We start from the raw sequence: 10,148 nt of genomic DNA, 5'->3' as shown, positions 1-10,148 counted from the left end.
GAGGGGAATGGGAAAATGCCTGAAAACTAATTGACTTGCATTAGCTCTGATATTTGCTCATTCTTTATCTTGACCATCCATGAGACAGCTGCAGCTGCTTTGTTTGTCAGAAGGACTTGTTATCTCTGTGAGGTGCGGTCCTAGCAGAGGCATAAAGCACACGTACATAAACACACATAAACAAAAACCCCCTCTCCCTTCATCACCGGAGGCACAACACTACCTACACAACTCCAATTCAGCAACTTGTCTGGTCAAGTCTCAAGGTGGAGCCGATTAACTCCTGCTAACATGGCTCAGATTCAAATTGCAACCTGCAGGACACCACCCTACCAGGATTTATTTATCCCTACCACATACACTCCTTGCATTCACCATACCCATATTATACCTGAAAAATCAAAGCTCAGGGCACCAGTCTAAGCACATGGGGACAATCATCTATCTCCCCCAGCCCCTTGTAACACGAGCAGGATTTTTCTATTAAAAGCACAGTATTCACCTGCTCATACATTACTTCACACTCCCTTTCGAAAAGTATGTACCTGCTATAGCCTTCTTTAGGGAGCCACAAGATTCAGAGTTTTCTGCTTCAATCCATGTCACTTAAATAGTGAGTGAAGCTCTACAAAACATAACTATGGATTGAATGATACAAATACAAATGAATGATGATGATGACAACTAACTCCTCCTCTGCATAATTTGCAGACGTACACAGGCACACAAGCACTGCTGCTTCCAGTTCATAAGGGGAATGTCAGGCAGGAAGAAGAATCCTGGTTGTAACTCCCTCCAAGTATAGATGTTTCATGCACATAGGCTGGTGTTCTGGTTTGAAGCACTGAGAGAGATGACCAAGACAGCAATAATTTGCTTTGAAAACTGGAGGCTTAAAATTACTGAAAAACTCAGTTTGTGATCATGTGTGTTTTTATTCGGAAATTGTGAAAGGACTCAGAAGAAAAGAAAGGAGAAGGCAGTTCCAGGAATGCTGGACCTGGCAGAAGTATTGGTAGAAACTGCACATATGACAGGAGTCTCACCAGGGAAATGAGCAAGTCTTATCTCAGCATCTCGAATAGAAAATATGTAACAGAGGCCCCTCTGGTCTCGGGAAAGGCATCTTATTTTTGCAGACACTTCTTAACAGAGGATTTATATAACACACTTGCAAATAACTATACTAAGTCCATCATTTTGGATTTTCCTTGCTTTTCATTACAACCCTATACATATGTTTAAAAAAGGAGTGAAAGTGGTTATACAATAACCACTGCTTATTTTTATTCACTTCCTTAAATAATCAATTACTTCAATACAAACTGGAAGATCGAATGCAGCTTCCACAAGGTCTTTCATGACTCCCTGCCTGCTGATTGCTTTTTCCATTTCTTCGTTCAGGTTAATCCTTCCACCTACTATTTTCTGTCTATGACCTGAAGAAGCAGCACTTCTGTGGGAAACAGCTTTTGTGCGTAGGAAGAGACCTGTGTGAGCCAAATGTGTCAGCAGAGCTACCTTGCAAATGCAGAATGTACATGCAGAGAACAGAGCTCCACAGCACTAAAAATGTTCCCATTCAAAACACAGAACACCACCTGCCTGGTGGGAGCTACATACAACCTAACAGGAAGGGGTGCAGTGTAAAACCAGCTTTTTGTACTTGCCGTGACAACCACAGCTTCACACACGACAACTTCTTCAGCATAAACCTTTTCTTATATGAAGTTATCATGTGGCACTAAATGAACTTTGTAAACTGTCTGTAAGTGCACTTTTGAATTAAACTGCTGATGTGTGTGTTTTATTGTACATGGAATTTCTCTCAAAAGTAAACAAAACATTTAAAACCATAAAAAGACATTCTTGACATCCACTCAAACACAATATGGAGCCTAAGCTGTAATTTCAAACAGTTACAGAGTTGCATTTGAAAAAAATTTGTAGCATCATGGATAGCTTCACTTATGTCAGATTTAACAATGAATATTGAAGTTCTTCTACATTCATAGTCTAAATCCAAAGTAATTATGCCATGTAAATAAATTTTTATAGTGATTGTTGGTTTGGAAGACCAAAATTATTATATTTTAAGGAAAAATAACTTCCTAAGTACTGCCTAAAAGTTTGTATAAAGGTTAGTCCACAACAGCTCAGTAAGGACTTCCTCCCTCCAGATCTGCCTGGCATCTCCACGCTGCACAGCACATAGTTTATGGTCCTTCTGCTAAGATCCATTCCACACAATTTGTTATGTAAATAAAACCAATTCTGAGTGGTAACAAACAAGCAAGCACATCAGATCATCCCTGCTCATTTCAGACTCGCTGTGCTGTTAATTGTAGTTGGTAAAAAAAAAATAATGATGCACACACTCCTCATGTTCCTCAGTGTACCATTACCTTGGCATGGACACCCATTACAATCCCTTAGCTACTTCAGTATACAATCCAGAGGAAATATTCTCCTTTATGTCATGATTTACTAATCAAGAGTAAAAATGTATACTGTGTATTTAAGAAACTTACAGGCTCAGTTGAAAACTGCAAGTCTTTCTTATGGATGATCTCCAATAGAAAAATCATGTTCCAAATATAACATGTAATTACCACCCAGACATTTCAAGTAGTTATCTATGAATCTGAGGAGGGGTTCTTTGTTTATTTTTTTAATCTCAAGACTTTGTAATTACTGTTTTGGCATCCGAGAATTCCAACAGTTGGTGAGGTGCTGCCAAAAGATCTTTTCTTGCAAGGTGCTCAGCACCCTCCTTTCCAAGAAAATCAGCATTTGGTTACTAGTTCTGGCAATGTTTCACATCATCTTTGCTGCGCTACGTTTCCTCCACGCCTCGGTTCCTTATACATAAAAATCAGAATAAAAGTCTTGTCTTCAAAGGGTGATCTGAAAGCAATAGCTGAATAACACAATTGTATCTAGGAGGGTTGGTCCACACGGTCTATTATGTGTGCTAGATCCCATTAGAGTTAGGGGAGGAGGCTATATATACGTATGGGAGGAAAGAGAGAGAGAGAGAGAGAGAGAGAGAGAGAGAGAGCTAGCTTCCTTGCAGTATCAACCCATTTCTTTTACACTACAGCACTTCAAGAACTCTCAATTCACCCTGCAATACCCACAGAGAGGGCTTTACGGCACCTGGAATGAAGAAGGAACACTGTAGCAGTGGTACTGGGGTCCCTTATCTTTCAAGACTGTATTATTAGTGGATTCACCAGATTTACTTCTGAACCACAGAGACCATGAATGGCATCCTAGAAGATTTCATGTTAAAAAAAAAAACCAACTTGCAGGGAGTATCAAGAAAGTAACTGCCCATTTCAGCTGGCAGAGAATATCCTAAAAGGTATTCTTGGTAGGATAGCACGGCACGTGCTTCCCATGGCATGTGAAAGGTAAAAGAAATGTAGTAACACTGGGATTTCTTACACAGCTGTGTCTGTATTCAGTACGACATTCTGCTGTGTCAACGCCAGATCGCCCCACTGAACTAGCAGAAGAGTATAATATTCATCAAGGGCAGAGCAAAGAGGAAAAGCAGAAGTGAAATCTTGCTGCAGCTCCTGCTCCAGCACAAAGGCACTTTTCCACTTTCTTGGAGGGCTCACCAATTCTGTTTTTCACTCACGCTGTTTTTCTTTACTCCGCATTCGTGGCTGCCTCTCCTAGGTGTGTTTCTAAATGAGGGAGAGGGAGCGTGTTTGTGTGTGCACGCCGTGTGTTTACAAGAGTTATGGTAGCAGTTCTCAGCAGTCCACCGAGAGTTCTAGGAAATGGCCCCTGTTATTTTATTCTCGGTCAATGTCAGCTCATGTCAGGCAGTAAAGATCACACAGGACAGCTCGCTCCATCTCGCAGTCCTGGCTGGAGGCCTCAGTGGAGAGGGAGAGGGAGCGAGCTGCGAGTGGGCGGAGAGCCTTCCCAGCACTCTACCAACCACTGCAGGAGGAATTATGATAAACACCGCTCTGGAAACCAGATACAACAGTACATTGTGTTCTTCTTCGGAAAAACAACCCGACTTCGGCTCACTTAAAGTAAACAGTTAATCCTGTTTATCTTTTTTTTTTTCTTTCTTGATGAGCTGTTAACAGAACAATCTCTTCTGCAAAGCAAATAAGGGATCCGTCCCTGAAATTCATACTGATTTTTTCTTTCCTCAAGAAAAAAAAAAAAAGGCAGTTCGATATGTAAACTTTCTACTATCGGCAAACAGTGTGGAATAACAATCTTTCTTGGCTTAAACTGACTTAACAAAGCAATGCCAAAACTGAATGAAACCTTTCCCTCACTTACATATTTTATTTTGGAAAACTGAAGTCCCAAACAGAGTGTTCTATTCACCCCTTTTAACTATTCCTTTTCTGACAAGAACAAACAAAACTGGTTGAAAAAAAAGAAAAAATCAGGATGTGTGGTGTCCTTGCCACTGGAGCACAGGGTGCCTGGGGAGTAGAGATTAGCTACTGAACAGGGGGTGGCTGGTCCCAGGTTTTCCCTGGGAGTGAAAAGAGAGGAGTCAGACTAATTGACTGCAACTGAGGTAACAATCTGTTACCCTCCTTTTCAGAATATATGCTTACTGGGCAAATTTATGATGTCCCTGACTTTCAATAATAAGGGTGATTAATTAGAAAAGCAGATGGAATTGATTATCTTGTTTTGCTGGAGTCACCACAGTCTACCTATTAACTACTTTTTACTGGGGACTCCAACTCAGTCCACTGAAAGCTACAAGCTTTCCCAAAGGGAATTCTAATTTTTAGCACTGAGGAGTTTAAATAGTTCTGAAAGTCAACATTGAAAGCGTGATTAACATCCCCAGTCAGTAAAAGTTTGTTGGTTCGGCTATTTATAATCCTAAAAATACATGATTTAGAAAACTGTAAGAGGAGAAGGAAAATAATTCCCTGATTTATTTTAACGCATTTTGCAAGCTCTGAGATTCTGGGGTTTCAGTGCAACCAATGTCATCAAGTGCAAAAATGTAGATTCAGGTATGCAAAGTCTGATTTTCAGATTTTTTTTTTAAAAAAATACTTTACATGCAAGATTTGCATATTTTACCTGTGTTTTTTTCCCCCTTTGAGATCTTAACTTAGTTTGCATTTATTTTTAAATCTTTTGCAGGAGTTGCTGAATTTACACCGCTCTGATGAGTTTTAACTGACAGAGCAGGACAAGGCAGAGCTATTCCCACTGCCAAAACTGGGTGGGGAGGCATCTATCAGTGGCCAGGGCCAGAACCCCAGAGAAGCAGCCTCGGGACTATTCCCCCCCAGTCCACCACTTAGCCCACCATTGCCTCCAGCCAAGACTGGAAGAACCAGTATGCCTCTAGGAAAGACTGGAAGAGCCAGTATTGGTAAGACAGGAGTACTGTTGAACTCTTCATCTTATTCCACGTATGCCCTGTCATTTAACCCCCACCCTCCCAGTGCTGCACCTGCACAAGAACAGCATGGCTGCCCCATCATGACTGTGGGTTTGGTCTGTCAAAATTGTGCCCAAACTGACGGACAGTCCACGGCGCTATCTATGAATGGCCCAATTTGCACCAAGGTGCTGCAGCTCTGAGCCAAGTGGTTATTAGCTACAGCACTGCGGGGAAGAAGCAAGAGACTTTGGTAAAACCTCTCTCTCAGGAAGCCAGAGGAGAATCATAGAATCACAGAATTTCAGGGGTTGCAATGGACCTTAGTCCATCTAGTCCCAGCCCCCCCTGCCATGGGCAGGGACACCTCCCCACTAGACCAGGTTGCTCCAGGCCTCATCCAGCCTGGCCTTGAACACTGCCAGGGTCGGGGCAGCCACTACATCCCTGGGCAACCTGTTCCAATGTCTCACCACTCTTAAAATAAAAAACTTTTCTCACATCTAACCTAGACTTCTTCAGTTTGAACCCTTTACCCCTTAGTAATGTGGTGGTGCTTCTGATGGTTGGGGAAACTCTTGGGCATAGAAGAAGAAAGCAGTGAACCTAAATTATTTGGGGCAGAGTTATAGCCCATGTACAAAAAAAGACTCTCTTTTTTGACCCTATGGTGGTTGGCCATCATCACACCCAACTTCAGGAGAGAATGTATCAGCTGAGAGGAATGCGGATGAGAGGTGAATCAACTGGAGATCATTAGGAGATGAAGCAACATCAGGAAGAGAATGTGGAAGGTGAAGGAAACAAAGATGAGGAGGAAATGTTGTCTGATATCACCTCTTTTCCACTTCCTTTCTTACACCTTGCTGTTCTCCATATCTCCGGTAGCTAGAGATTAGGAGGGAAAATGCTGGTCTGTGGTAAAACTAGTATAATCCCATGAATGACCTACAAGCTTCACTCAAGGAGCACTTTCCCCAGACACATTTGGATTTTTTGTGTAAGAAATTATGTACACAACAAGCATTGCTGAAAAAGAGGTGCAGATGGCTGCAGTTTTTCCAACTTGGAAATAAAAAAAAAGTTTTGTTGCCCTTTTATGATTTTACTTGAACTTTTCAAAATGAGAAATCCCATTTTCAGTCATAGGTCAAGCAAAGCTTTATAAATTGCTTTTAAATAAGCAGTTGTTTTGGGCCATTATCCAAAGCTCACTCAAATGAACCTCTCTCCATTGATTTCAATGAGCTTTGTTCCATGCCATAAGCAGGCAGTGAAAACACCTGGGCAGCATCACTAACATTCCTCCATCTTGACTTGATTCAAATATTCATGCAAATTCCATGCTTCTCCTTTAAACTATCTAAACTGAACACCAATCAAGGATCAAACACTGAAGTAATTTTGTAAACACAACACTTAAATTTTCCTGTAACTTCAAGGAATAATTTTTAGCAGTATCAGAACTTGGAAAAAAGCACATGGCACATTAAAAAAAAATCTTAAATCTGCCATATCTCTTTTTCTTTTTCTTTTTTTTTCATTTAATTGGTTAATCTTAAAACATGCACAGAGAACCTCTCACTTTCTTTCAGCACTTCGGTTATCTTCAGATGTGTAAGATTTCAAATATTATATGTGCCAGTGGGAAGTGTCCTAGAAGAAAAATATCTACTACAGTGTCTTAATCTCAATCACCCTGTACAGATGATAGTCTGTACTTTGTATCTCATGCATGTGGAATAATATTTAATTGTAATGACATAATCAGTCATTACACTGGATTTCATACAATAACCCTGGCCAAATACTGAGAAACTACAAGCGCAGTATACTTGATTCTGGTTTTCCCTTCCTGATAAAAAGAAAACAACCCTCAAAGTAAGAACTTGTTCAAATATCAGTACAGCATAATTTGTTCTTATTATTCATATTCCACGGAAAAGAAGAAAACAGGAGCAAATCTAATCAAAACTACAGGAAGAGTTTAGAGAGACAAAAGATAATAATGTAAATTAGAACTGGATTAGGGCCCTTAGTAAACCTATCTCTTCATGCCAAAAGAGGTGATTTAATATTCTGTGGTTAAGATTCTGGTTTTCTGCCTTATCCAAAAGAATATCAACAATAGCACATTGTTCTCCTACTACCATGCTGGTGGTGTTACAGCTTCTGATGTGATTCAGCACAGACTTGAAGGGACAGACACAGCTAAATGTTTGGATTTTCCTGAGCTGCCACCCATCCCAGGCCAGAAGGAGATATAACATCACAGCCAAGATAACAAGATACCTTTCTTTAAAACATGCAGTTTCCTGTTGATAGTATTCTGTATTGTCCCATTTGCTGCCTTGTCCTCTTTTTCCTGTCACACATTCCTTCTCTAATTGAGTCTTCAGAGTACTGCACAGAGGAAACATTAGGACAGGGACTTCTCCTTGCCTGTAGAGCATGAGATCAGGGTACACGCCCTGAGCCTCACTCATCAGTGTAACAAAACCAGATCAAAGCTTTGGTGCAGCCGTTTAATCATCAGTTGCTGCTGCTTACCCTTCTTAACCACAGGCAATGGGGCTAGTGTTTGTATCTCCTGAGTATTGTCAGCATCTTAGCAGCTGCATTTTTCCCTCTCAGGCTCTCCACTTGAGTAGGATCTCTTTGTGTAGAAGGGTGTCAAATCAGGTGGCTAGGCTGCTCCTCCAGCCTGGCTTCACCCTCATCCCCAGAGCAAAGCACTAAAGAATCATCAAAGGGAGGTCTTAAGGTTGCTTTAAGGGGGCTCCTTCCTACTGGGCAAGTGATAAAGGACACAAGAGAACCACCAGTATATGAAAATTATGATATTTTACATAAATATAGGCCATATTTTCATGCATTGCCTGTTCTCATGGGACATGCTGTGCATGGTGTTAGTTCCACTGCCAGGTATCATCGAATCATAGAATTTAAGGCTTGGAATGGACCTTACAGATTATCTAGTCCCAACCCCTCCTGCCATGGGCAGGGACACCTCCCCACTAGATCAGGTTGCTCAAGGCCTCATCCAGCCTGGCCTTGAACACCGCCAGGGTCGGGGCAGCCACCACGTCCCTGGGCAATCTGTTCCAGGGTCTCACCACCCTTACAGTAAAAAACCTTTTTAGCACATCCAACCTAGACTTTCCCTCCTTCAGTCTGAACCCAATTACCACTTGTCCTATCATTGCAGTTCCTAACAAAGAGTCCCTCTCTGGCTCCCTTGTAGGCCCTTCAGATATTGAAAGGTTGCTAAAGGTGTCCACACAGTCTTCTCTTCTCTAGGCTGAACAGCCACAACTTCCTCAGCCTGTCTCCATAGGGGAGATGTTCCAGTCCTCTTACTAACTTTGTGGCCGCCTCTGGACTTGCTCCAAGAGTTCCATGTCTTTCTTATGTTGAGGACACCAGAACTCCATGCAGTATTCCAGGTGTGGTCTCACGAGAGCAGAATAGAGAGAATCACCTCTTTGACCTGCTGGCCAAACTCCTTTTGATGCAGCCCAGGATTGGATTGGTGTTCTGGGATGTCAGACACCTGTGATTTTGGATCACCGTGGCATTGTCTAACTCATGTACTCATAAGGTGAAGCATAAAAAGAGCCTAAATTTAAATATGGCGATATGCTAAACCAAAATTAACAAAGTCCCCAAACAATATTCTCAAGAATAGGAGACAAAATGTCTGTGTTTTTAATAAATGTTCTTTCTGATCACCCGCTTTTCAAACATGTTTGCTAAATTCCAGTGCAGCAAGAAGTGTGAAAATATCAGCAAGACAAAAACACAACGAATGAAAACACAGTAAGTGAATCCCACTTGGATAAATTTGAGCATTTTGCTTTACCAAGTAAAAAAAACTAAGTTAAAAAAATCCTAACCAAAGTGGAATTTCTAAACAAGTGGTTTTGGAGTAGGAAAATGGCATTGTTTCAAAACATAGCATTTCAGCAATTTCACAACTTTTCATTTGCTTGAACAAGCTTTTCATAAGAAGTTTTCATTATTTTACAAGTTGATCTGACCAAAAATTATTTCTTTGAAAAATTCCCTACCATTTTTCCTAGAAATATTTTTCAAACCTCTAATGCACTAACTATTCATTAATTTTCAAGGTTTTATTTTGAAAAAATGTATTTACTCAGCACACTGAAGAGTAATTATCCAGTATGCCTGTCAGTAGAAGCAATGCTTAATGGTGAGAGAAGGAAATGCAATACCTAGATGTCTTCCCCTCTCCTTCTCTCACAGTAGCTGTAGAAATACATTTGAACATATGTGCTGGGTTTGGCTGGGGTAGACTTCATTTTCTTCAGAGTAGCTAGTATGGGTCTATGGTTTGGATTTGTGCTGGAAACAGTGTTGATAAAACAGGGATGTTTTAGTTTCTGCTGAGCTGTGCTTGCACAGTGCCAAGGCCTCTTCTGCTTCTCACCCAGCCCTACCAGTGAGGAGGCCAGGGGTGCACATGAAGTGGAATCATAGAATCATAGAATCAACCGGGTTGGAAGAGACCTCAAAGATCATCGAGTCCATCCCTACTGTGGTTACTAGACCATGGCACTAAGTGCCACATCCAGTCTCATCTTGAAAACCTCCAGGGATGGTGAATCCACCACCTCCCCGGGCAGCCCATTCCAATGCCTGATCACTCTCTCTGTAAAAAATCTCTTCCGAATATCCAACCTAAACTTCCCCTGGCAGAGCTTGAGTCTGTGCCCTCTTGTCCTACTGCTGG

The sequence above is a fragment of the Acanthisitta chloris genome, unplaced genomic scaffold, assembly GCF_000695815.1.
Source record: "Acanthisitta chloris isolate BGI_N310 unplaced genomic scaffold, ASM69581v1 scaffold13432, whole genome shotgun sequence".
Classification (NCBI taxonomy): Eukaryota; Metazoa; Chordata; class Aves; order Passeriformes; family Acanthisittidae; genus Acanthisitta; species Acanthisitta chloris.
The sequence above is the reverse complement of the archived record's forward strand: the minus strand, read 5'-3'. Positions refer to the sequence as shown.